Genomic DNA, 11785 nt, shown 5'->3' with positions numbered 1-11785 from the left:
GCAGCGTACCTTCTGGGAGTGCAAAACGAGCTAACCAACTGCCTCAGCCGCTTGTTTCACGGTCAAGAATGGTCCCTCAGAGCGGACATTGCGCCCTCAATTTTCCAAAGGTGGGACTTTCCCCACATAGACCTGTTCACGACACAGAGCAACAGGAAGTGCCAGCGGTTCTGCTCCTTTCTGAACCACAGCCCAGGCTCCATCGCAAACACCTTTCACGGACAAGTCACCTGCTGTACGCATTCCCGCCCTTCCCTCTCATACACAAAGTTCTCCTTCAGGCTTGTCGGGACAGGGCTTCCTTGATCCTCATAGTCCTGGGGAGGGCGCGTGGGGGAGACAACAATATTTCCTATCTATCCATTTTCAAATTGGTGGAACAGTAACGGGTATTTGCTAAAGAGCCTGCTGGGTCCTGGAGCACCTCATTAATGACATTACAACCTAAATATTAATATGATTATCACTAATCCATTAAATTTTAAAACTAAACATCCTTTTCATGACTTTTAGCAATCTTAAGCCAGGAAATGGGACTAAAGTTAACAAAAAAAAGTAAAACCTAACAGCTGTTTCAGTCATCTCATTTATGAAAGTAAACTCATTAGTAGGAAATTGGATGATCCTTATTCCCAATTTGATGAAAAGTTGCCTATGAATTGGAAAAAAACCCAAATTTGGTATTTATGTAAGAAATACCATATGCGGCAGATGGAACCATTAGGGAAAAGAGCGTGCATTTCAGTCAGCTGTTTCCCCGCAGAAATGCTTACTACTCTATTCCCTACTATAAAACATGCCAAAACTCAGATTAGATTTTGCTTTTTATCTCCCTCACAGATGCCTTACAATGTGACAATGGTAACTTGGCAAATATTTGTACCAGCATTTCTGAACATCTTTTGGACTGATGGAAAGTCTTCAAATCACACTGTAAACTATAGTACCCAGGTGTTGGTAACGGCAGGTTTGAAGGAAAAAATACATATTTTCTGTCATTTACAGCACTCCTTCCATCACAAATAGCATGACAAAATAGCACCCACGTTATTCCACAATACACAGAAATTTGAGGCCAAATTTGGCTCTGTTATACCTATGAAATTCCTCTGACTGTCATGGAGTTCCACAGCCATAGCTGAGAGCATAATTTAACAGAATATTATGCAAAATGAACATAATACATTAAGCAAAAAATAGCTACTAGTTTCTCCATATGCATTTTCAATAAGGATTGTTATTGCAAAGTTTCCATACATTACAAAGTCTAATACCTATTATTATTTTGTAATGTGAGAATCAATGTTATAGTCACCTGTTTCATAGATACCAAGGTTGAAATCCTGGCACCATGGAAATCAATGGAAGAAATACTACTGACTATAGAGCCAGAATTTCACAAACAGATGTGAGGATCAATGAATACTAATGAAAGCCACAGACTTGACAGCTCTGGTGCCTGAAGTTCTCTATCGACAGTATGGTCAGTTAAAAGAAAAAATTCCTATACTTCATCACCAGTGTACCTGTATCTCAACCCTCACCTGCCTCTGCTGCAGGTAGCTCCAGCCAGGCCTTTTCCTCTGGCTGCTATGGAGGACTTCTTTAGTCCCCTCTAGATACCCTGTAGGATCCTCAAAGATCTTGTTTCCCGGCTGCTCTGCCAGGGAACTAGAGAGTCTCTATTTGTGCAGAGCAGCTGACACTGACCACCTACCCCTCTGAGTCTCTCCCTGAATTCTACAAGCTCAAGGAGCTCAGGCTACCAGTGTCAGGAGATAGACCAAATAAGTACGAGTCAGGGAACAGATGTTTCCCTCCCTCCTAAAGAATGTACCCCCACCATGACAAACAGGCTTAAGTTGTTTGTTGGAGGATGGGGAGGAGAGCAGTTCTTAAGCAACCAACTGATCTAAAATTCCCAACAATGCAAGTGTTTAAAAAATGAGAACTGTGTCTGGAGACTTAAAACTCAGATTTCACCAATCTAATTTGGAAGTAGCAAATAAAGTCATATCAACTTTTGGAGAGACACAGCAAAAGGCTAATTTTGTTTTAAGCACTTTCCTGTTTCTAATGCACCAATTGGAGACAGGACTCAGAGGGCCAGATTTTTAAATATCTTAACCAGTGAGTCACCATTATTTCATAACTTATTGAAACTTTCATCATCTTCACGCAGCTCAATTCCATTATCTTCACCAAAACCTAATAAAGAGCTGTCAGTAGTAGGCTACCCCGTAACATCGATTCACATAAAATGGCTTTTAGAAATGATATCTATTTGACTGTTGGTCCAGCTGATTATCGGTTAAATGAAAATCATTAATACTAGTGTATCAGATTATTAAGTGATATACAAGTAAGAACTGCATGTACTTTTACCCCCTCCTTCCCAAACCAGTATGTTCTGCCTAGTTCCATTTGTAAGATATATTATGAGGTGGCTGATCGTTCACCTTTCTGTTGAACATCCAGGCATATATCAGCCTTGATATACACCTCTACCCCGATATAACATGACCCGATATAACATGAATTCGGATATAACGCGGTAAAGCAGTGCTCCGGGGGGGGGGTGCGAGGGGGAGAGAGGGGCTGCGCACTCCGGTGGATCAAAGCAAGTTCGATATAACACGGTTTCACCTATAACGTGGTAAGATTTTTTGGCTCCCGAGGACAGCGTTATATCGAGGTAGAGGTGTATTAGTATAGATTACAAATCCTCTATACTCCTGAAGCCATACCTGAAAGCAACAGAGGACATAAATAGGCATGTAAACAAACCCATTATATGCTCTTTCCACTAATACTGATCTGCTTTCTCCAAAACTAAGAAAGACTATACTACAGATATCACATGCACAGTAAAAGCCTCAGGGATCATCATACAAGAGTTCTGGTTCTTATAAATAACTTAGTTTATTAAATCAAGTAAAAAAAAAACATTCAGTCATAAAGGGTTGAAAGCAGATTCCCAAATGCAAATTTTCCCCACTTACACTGTTTTTCAGAGTACAATATTTCTATACAGCAAAGGGAGGGAAAAAAAGACAAGGCAGCATTAAGAGAATTTTATTTTTGCTTCCTTAAAAAGACACTTACTTTTTACACTTACTGACTCAATGCTCCGTGCTCAACTTGCTAGGTGTATTTCAAAGTAATATTATTTGATAGAATAATAAATTGAAGAATAAAAAATGCAACTTCTAAAAATAAGAATAAAGAATCTATCCAACTAATATCATATAATATTACTTGACAGTATATAATCAACATTTCATATCCTTGTGATAGGTGTCCCTATCACATCAGATTTTGTGTTCGTTTCTTCTTTGAAACTTTTTTTTAATTACATACTAATTACTCTCAAACTCTTAGATATGAGAAAAGCAAGCTCTTGCTAATTGTAAATAATGAAAACTGTGAACAGCATTTTAATAAGTGCTATTAAAAATAAGGTGTTTTTTTCCCCCCAAACTGCTACAGGAAAATAAAAACTAGCATCTCACCTTTCTGTATAGAGGAAGTTGTTAATCCCTGCACTACAAAAGAGTTACATCATTACTGAATGAGTTTATCAAAACTAGTGGAGAGAGTTCTTTAGGATACTTATAATTTTGACTAGATGCTCCTTCAAACGGTGATGGTCCATCTGCTGAGAAATTAGAGATAAGAAGCAGAAAGATTAGTTTTGCTGCCAAAAAAACTGCCATAAACTTTTCAAAGAAAACTGAGTTCTACAAAATAAAAAGGGGGGAGAAGAAGAGAGGAAATGAAAGATAAAATTTACCTTTTTACCTATCTTCTGCCAAAGTAGTCAGTGCACAAATCTCAGAAGATTATGGTAATCCTAGTACACTAAACAGAGTGTATGAATGTACATAGTGGCTTTTATAAACAATGTTGTCTTTTCACTTGCTTCTCATTCAAATCTGTATAACCAATTTAGTTTGTCTGATATTTTCTGTTAATGTATCACATCCTAATAGTGCACAACTCAAAAGGCTTTTCGAAGTCAGGGCTGGCCAGCACAGGCTTCGCGGACAGGAGTGCTTTTACCTTGTTGAAGCCTTTTTGGCATGCCTCTGACCAAATGACCTTATTAGGTTGATGCTTTTTACATAAGTCCGTGATTGGGGACACAACGTCACTGAACCCCACCACAAACCTCCTGTAATAGTTTGCCAAGCCTATGAAGGATTGGACTTGCCTTTTAGTCTGGGGTACAGGCCATTTCACGATGGCTTCCACCTTAAGAGGGTCGGGGGATATTTTACCCCCCCCTACCCAGTGCCCCAGATAAGGGACTTTGGCTGCCCCTATCTTGCACTTGGAGGGCTTCACAGTTAGCCCAGCCTCTTTGAGCTTTGATAGCACGACTTCCAGGTGCTCTCTGTGGTCACCCCAGGTGTTGCTGAATACAGCAATGTCATCTATATATGCCCTAGCATAATGCTGCAAGCCATTTAACACTCTGTTGACCAGTCTCTGGAAGGTGGCCCCCGCATTTACCAGACCAAAAGGTAACACTGTGAATTCATAGAGCCCTATGTCCGTGATAAAAGCTGATTTTTGTTGCGCCTCTCCCTCCAGAGGGATCTGCCAGTAACCTTTGGTCAGATCAAAGGTACTAAGGTACTTGGCTTGGCTCAGCACATCCAGCATGTCATCAATTCTTGGCATGGGGTATGCATCTGTTACAGTGACAGCATTGAGTTTTCTATAGTCTACACAAAATCTAACGGTGCCATCTCTTTTGGGGACCAAGACCACAGGGGAAGCCCATGCACTGTCGGAATCCTTAATCACCCCCAAGTCCAACATGCTTTGTATCTCAGCCTGAATTTGCTCCTTCACCTTGCCGGTGGCCCTATAAGGCCTGGAAGGAGGAGGTTGAGCCCCTTTCGTGAGGATCCTATGGGACAGCAAGTGCGTCCTCCCTGGTTTGTTGGAAAATACCTCACTGTACTTCTGCAGTGTTGACAATGCTTCCCTCCTTTCGAGTGGTGTCAGCTCACTACAGATTTCTATACTTTCAAGGGACGACCCGTCTTGGCATTCAGCCATCAGATCAGTGAGTGGGTGTGCCTCGGTTTCCCCTTCGACGCAACAGATCATGTTTACCTCGGCCACTCTGCTGTGATAGGCCTTGAGTCTGTTTACGTGTACCAATTGGGGTACCGCACCATCCAGGGGCTTTTTAACTTTATAAGTGTCCTCATTCGCCACTTCCACCACTTCAAAGGGCCCCTCCCAGGAGTTTTGCATCTTGAACTTTTTGGCAGGGCCGAGTACCATGACCAAATCTCCTACATCAAAAGTGCGTTTACAAGTATTTTTATCATACCACGCCTTTTGCTTGGCCTGACTGCTCTGGAGGTTGTTTTGTACAATCTCCATCATGTCCTTCAACTCCCTCCTGAACCTCTGGACATACTCAGTCACAGGTTCCTCCCTTACCGTGTTGCATCCTTCCCAGGTATCCCTGATGAGATCGAGGGGTCCCCTCACTTTCCTCCCATACAGAAGGTCAAATGGAGAAAAGCCTGTGGACTCTTGGGGTACCTCCCTGTAGGCGTACAGCAGGAACGGTAATAGTTCATCCCAACATTGGCCCCTTTTTTTGGCATACATCCCCAGCATGGATTTTAGGGTCCCATTGAATCTTTCCACCAGCCCATTGGCCTGGGGGTGGTAGGGGGCCGTCTTAAGCTGTTTCACTCCACACACCTTCCATAGCTCATTGAACAACTGCGACATAAAGTTTGCCCCCCGATCTGACAAAATTTCCTTAGGGAAGCCCACTCTGCTGAATATGGTGAGCAGAGCTCTTGCCACTGTCTCGGCTTCTATGTTAGACAGTGCAATTGCCTCAGGGTGCCGAGTGGCGAAGTCTACTACCACCAAGATATACTTGTTCCCTCTCCGGGTGGGGCGTGGCATAGGGCCCACTATGTCTATTGCCACTCTTTGGAATGCCTCCTGGATGATGGGCAAGGGACGCAGCGGAGCCTTCTGGGGTTCCCCCGGCTTCTTCCTCTCCTGACACACCGCACAAGTCCTACAATAATCCCTCACATCATTCTGTATCCCTGGCCAGTAGAAATTCCTCCTCAGCCTGTCATATGTTCTCTGTACCCCCAAGTGACCAGCAAAGGGACTGTCATGTGCTACCAGCACTAATTCCCCCCGGTGTTGGCTGGGTACAACCAACTGCTTATAGGGTTGACCGGGACCCTGGTTTTTCCCTACAGGGGCCTGCCTGTACAGTTTCCCGTCCTCTTCAAAAAACTTCTCCCCCCCCTCCCTTCCTGGAGTTCCCTCCGAGATACACTTTCTTATACTTTCAAGGGAGGGGTCCGCCCTTTGTCTAGCTGCAAATTCCTGACAGACAACCCTTGAGATAGCGTCCCTGGGCACTGACTGCATCTCCCCTGCCCCCACCCCTGGGAGCCTGTTGTCCTCAGCCAGACAGAGGCCTGGCTCTGCCTCTCCCATATTTGGAAATACCCCGCCTCCCTGCACTGTTCTGTCAATGAGACCCTCCCCCAACTCCTCTATGGGTTCCAAGGTCCCCGCCCCATCCCTGGGGACTCCCTCTGAGTCACCCACCACCATGTTCCCTGGGGCAGGAGGTGTTGGCTGTTCAGCTGCATCAGACCTACAGTCATCAGCCGGAACAGCCTCCCCCTCACAGCCTTTCTTCATGCTGCGAGTTACCACACTAACAGTCCTAGTTCTGCTGAAAAAATCATTTCCCAGCAACATGTCCGCGGGGATGTCCTCGAGCATCCCCACCAGTAAATCCCTTTCCATACCTTCCCATTCTACATGAACCTTAGCCAGGGGCACAGGGAACCTCTGCGGCCCCACCCCCTTAATGTGGGTCGTCTGCCCCGTCAGAACACTAGCATCTGGGACCGCACTCGGTCGAACCAGAGAGAACTGAGCCGCTGTATCCCTCCATCCCAGACACTCCATGCCATCGATCTTGACAACCTTGATGTGTTCCCTGTCCGCTTCACTGGGCCCCATGTCCACCAAGCTGGTGTGATAAGAGGTGGGGGTGCCCTCTGGGGCCTCAGGGCTGAAGGCAACCGAGCTAACATGGGACAAGGGAGGTTTATTCTCCTTCAATTTGGGACAGCTACTCCTCAGGTGCCCTGGGGAATTGCAGTGAAAGCACCGTCTGGGATCCCCTGCTTGTGCAGGAAATTTGGGACGAGTAACAGGAGAATGGGGGGGTGACTGCCCAGCCTCCTTTTTCCCAGACCCAGGGGTAAAACGGTGATTCTGCTTTCCCCCAACCTTATACCCCTCCACCAGTGGTTTATGCTTGATCGCAGCTTGTGCTTGTTCATAAGAGTCAGCATACTCAGCTAATTCACCCACTGCATTTACCTTTTTGTCCCACAAATACTGTTTTACCTCATCACTGCACATATTCAGGAAGTGTTCCTGAGTAACCAGATCACACATCCCTTCAAAGCTGGTAATGCCTCTCCCCCGCACCCATTTATCTACCAAATCTCTCATTTCATTGGCATAAGCCACATTACTTAATCCAGATCCCCTCTTAAGGTTCCTGAATTTAACCCTGTAGGTTTCAGGTGTAACCTGAAACTGTTTCAAAACCAGTTCCTTAAATTTACCATAGTTTGAAGCATCATCAATAGGCATCTTATTGAATATGTCCAGAGCTCTGCCAGTCAATTTTGCTATCAATGTGGTCATCTTCTGATCTTCAGGGATGGCATGGAGGGTGCACAGTCTCTCAAAGGTGATGAAATATTCTGCGATATCGCTGGACTCGTCATACTGTGGACATAGTCGCTCCCATTTGTGGATTTTTGGGGTAGTGGAGCCAGCAGGGGGAGGGTTTTGTCTCCTCGACTCCATAACAGTCAGTTCATGTTTCTGGGCCTCCCTCTGGGCCTCCATAGCCCTCTCCTGGGCAGCTGCCTCTGCCTCCGCCCTCGCTGCCGCCGCTCGCTCCCTCGCTGCCTCCACCTCCATAGCTCTCTTGTGGGCAGCTGCCTCTGCCTCCATAGCTCTCTTGTGGGCAGCCTCTTCCCTTGCATGTTCTGCCTCCCTGGCACTAATTTCTAATTGTCTTAGTTCCAACTGTCTCTTATGTTCATTTTCTTTCTCTTTTGCTACCAGCCTGGCCAGCTTTAGTTTATTAGCAGCGTCACTAGTACTCATTGTCCTGCTTTCTTGTGCTGGGCTACAATCCCTCTGCAGTTCACTGAAACTGAGGTCACTAGTACTCATTTTCCTGCCTTACTTATTTTGCTTCCTTTTCTGTCCCTACTTCCCTTGCCCGAAATAAGCAAACAGAAAATAACAAACCAGTAACCACTTTGTCTGTTCTCCAGCCACCACACTTAAAACTCACTTAAAATCTCTACCAGTATCTCAAAGCAATCAGCTGTGCACAGACCCTGCTCGACTACGCCACTGTGACGGGTTGGATCACAGAAACCCCCTCGGGAGCTGCCACCCGATGTGCCAAGACTACCCCTGCTTCTGTTTTCCCTGCCAGTTCAGGACTCCAGCACCCCGTCTTGCTGAGTCAGACACTCCTGTCTGGCTCTAACACAGACCAAGGGTCTGAATCACTTGTCCCAAAGCTGCAAGGTTACCCAAAAACAGCTCACAGGTGTGTGCTTGTCTTTAGCACTCAGATGCCCAACTCCCAATGGGGTCTAAACCCAGATAAATCCGTTTTACCCTGCATAAAGCTTATGCAGGGCAAACTCATAAATTGTTCGCCCTCTATAACACTGATAGAGAGATATGCACAGCTGTTTGCTCCCCCAGGTATTAATACATACTCTGAGTAAATTACTAAATAAAAAGTGATTTTATTAAATACAGACAGTAGGATGTAAGTGGTTCCAAGTAGTAACAGACAGAACAAAGTAAGTCACAAGCAAAATAAAATAAAATGCGCAAATCTATGCCTAATCAAACTAAATACAGATAAGTTCCTCACCAGTTCCAGAATGCTCCCTTTCACAGGCTAATCTCCCTTTAGCCTGGGTCCAGCAATCTCTCACAACCCCTGTAGCTACTGTCTTTTGTTTCGGTTTCCTTCAAGCATCCAGGGGGGGTGGAGAGGCTCCTTCTTTAGCCAGCTGAAGACCAAATGGAGGGGTCTCTCCCAGGGTTAAATAGACTCTCTCTTGTGGGAGGAGACCCCCCTCCTCCCTCCTATGCAAAGTCCAGCTCCAAAATGGAGTTCTGGAGTCACCTGGGCAAGTCACATGTCCCTGCATGACTCAGTCTTTACAGGCTGAAGCCATTGCCCACATGGAATCTTGCATGTCTCCAGGAAGACTTCTTATGTGGATTGGAGCATTCCAAGATGCATTGTTCCCTGATCAGGTACTTAACCTGGCGAATTCCTTCCTAAAGAAGCTGACCAAATGCCTCCCAAAGCTTACTTAGAAACCAAGCAAGCATACAGCCCATATTCTTAACCTCAAGTAGAAAATGATATATATATGTACAAATAGGATGAATAGATATAGTAGACCATAACCTTTACGGAGATATGTTACCTGGCACAGGCAGCACAAAACGTATTCCAGTTATGTCATACATACATTTATAAGCACCCCCTCCCCATAAAGCCTTATGGGGTACGCTGTCACAGTATCACATCCTAATAGTCATGCAATATATCTGGGCTTGAAAAGTTAACCTCAGAAGTCCTCACCAAAACACTTTAAAAGAAGAAAATGGACATACAATAGGCCTAATCCTCCTTGCTGATTGAAAACCCCTTTACAATATTTTTTGGGGGAAAATCCCTTCTCTCAATTTAGTTTTATTTTACTGTTATACTGAAACTATATCTGAAAAGACCCCTTGGGTTTTGTTTTTTATTTTGTTTTTCTCCAGTTGGTGCACTAGAAACAGGACACTGATAGCAAGAATGAGCAGTTCTGTAAGTCATCAATTAAGCTGATTGTTTTAGTAGGCATACTGTACTGTTTATTTTTATATAAATTTGGTGTTAACTACTACTTCAGAACAGTATATCTCAGACAGCCTGTGCAAATGCTGTATTTTGGATCACAACAAAATAATGTTTTAAAGTTTAATTTATTTTTTTAAACAAAAAAATGTAGATGACAGGAAAACTTTCCCACTGAATATCAGTTTTAAAATAAGAGACACTACCTATTTATATACATACTTAGAACTATAAGTCATCACTGGCATTCTATTCTGTATTCTAATGTACGGTATTCATACTTCTTTCCTAAAAAGTTTGGTAGTACTTTGCAGAAAACTTAAGTGCTTCTACAATATTCTTATACTAACTGTACATTACAGTATAAGAAATTAAGAGTCATAATGAACATACCGATCTTTTGCTCCTTGAACTCAACAGAACTTCCAGCTTGAATTTCAGCTCTGCCATTCATAGTTTCCCCATAGCAAAAATTCCAAGAGTTCAAAATAGAGATCTCAATAGTGAAAACAAGTGAAATAGTTTCTAAATTTAGAAATTACTACTAGAACAAACGAAGGACATTATAGTAACTGACTCCAGAACTATTGTTTGGCATATGCTGCAACACAAGATAAAGAACAGAAGCTTTAGTATTAAATTTCTCACCACATTTTCTCTTGGCTAAACTAGTTACTAAACACATGTACAGTTGTCAGAAAAATTTGCCTAAATAATTTTTTAGACTGTAAAGGACAGAGAAATTATGGATGATAAAGTTTTTAAAATGTTCTCACCTCAGATAAGTCTTGTTGTACGCTCTCCAAAAGGTCTGCATACCATCTCCAATTGGCCTCAAAGGGTGACTATGTTACCCTTTAGAAGATAATAATAGCATATTTTTTTCACCATACTACAAACAGACTTAGATTTAAAACCTATCAAGTCACTTAGCAGAGTACGGTAGAGGTTAACACTATGTTTTATAAAATATGTATATAAAAGAAAATAAAACAAAACATGCATGAAAAGCTTTACTTAATAGTAAAGATCATGGCCAAAATGACTAATGTTTAATAAACCCATGCCCCAATATGCAACACTGAATATTAAATATAGTATAAATATTCTGATTTCTCAAGAATAAAACGTGAAAGGTAAATATTAGCTTTCAGGAAAAGTTAAGTACATTGAGAACCAGAATTGCTATGAACCAGCTATAAATTTACTAATAAAATATTGTACTTCAAGAATTTTGATATTGATTTACTGGAAGCCAGGTGTAAAGTGGGAAATACCCACCTATTTTTGCACTCTCATACCTCAATTTATTGCTTTCTTCATATATTACATTTTGCTTGCAGGCTTTGGACCCAGTGAAGGGTTTGCTTAAGTTAAAAAGCCCCACCTGCACCAAACTGCTAAAAAATATTTAATTTAACCCTCAGCACAAAAGAACACAGCACGTTTTAAGGATTAAAATAATTTACAGACTGTGATCATCCTTGAAGTTAAACAGCACTGTTTCAAAATATTACAATTACATCTATAATTTCAACAGCAACAAGCAACACAAAATTACAGGTTTCACTATTTTGAAATCTATTTTTTTTTTCACATTAACAAAGTTAAATTAACTGTTAGGGTGATTATACAGCGATCCATACGTTTAACAGCATGAACAATTATGATTTTTAACAATACTGTGTGTTAGCATAGTTTGAAGTAACTGACATTTTAATTTGATTTTATGCTGTAGGTAATGCAAATGCATACACCAGTTGTACTATACAATTGGTCAAGTGTTCAGTTACACAC

At 42.6% G+C, this 11785-nt stretch overlaps 1 long non-coding RNA gene across 1 annotated transcript; it reads right to left on the bottom strand.

Annotated features, from left to right (window-relative positions):
- Nucleotides 1–2903: 2903 nt before the first annotated feature.
- LOC115271219 lies at nt 2904–10821 on the bottom strand. Its single transcript, XR_003899825.1, has 2 exons — nt 10382–10821; nt 2904–3861 (listed from the first exon to the last, which is right to left on the bottom strand). It is a non-coding gene; the product is annotated as an uncharacterized LOC115271219 (long non-coding RNA).
- Nucleotides 10822–11785: the final 964 nt, after the last annotated feature.

This window comes from Terrapene carolina, unplaced genomic scaffold (genome assembly GCF_002925995.2).
Source record: "Terrapene carolina triunguis isolate 2854851 unplaced genomic scaffold, T_m_triunguis-2.0 Scaffold120, whole genome shotgun sequence".
NCBI classification, from domain to species: domain Eukaryota; kingdom Metazoa; phylum Chordata; order Testudines; family Emydidae; genus Terrapene; species Terrapene triunguis.
Note: the sequence above shows the minus strand (reverse complement) of the source record. Positions and strands in the feature narration are given on the sequence as shown.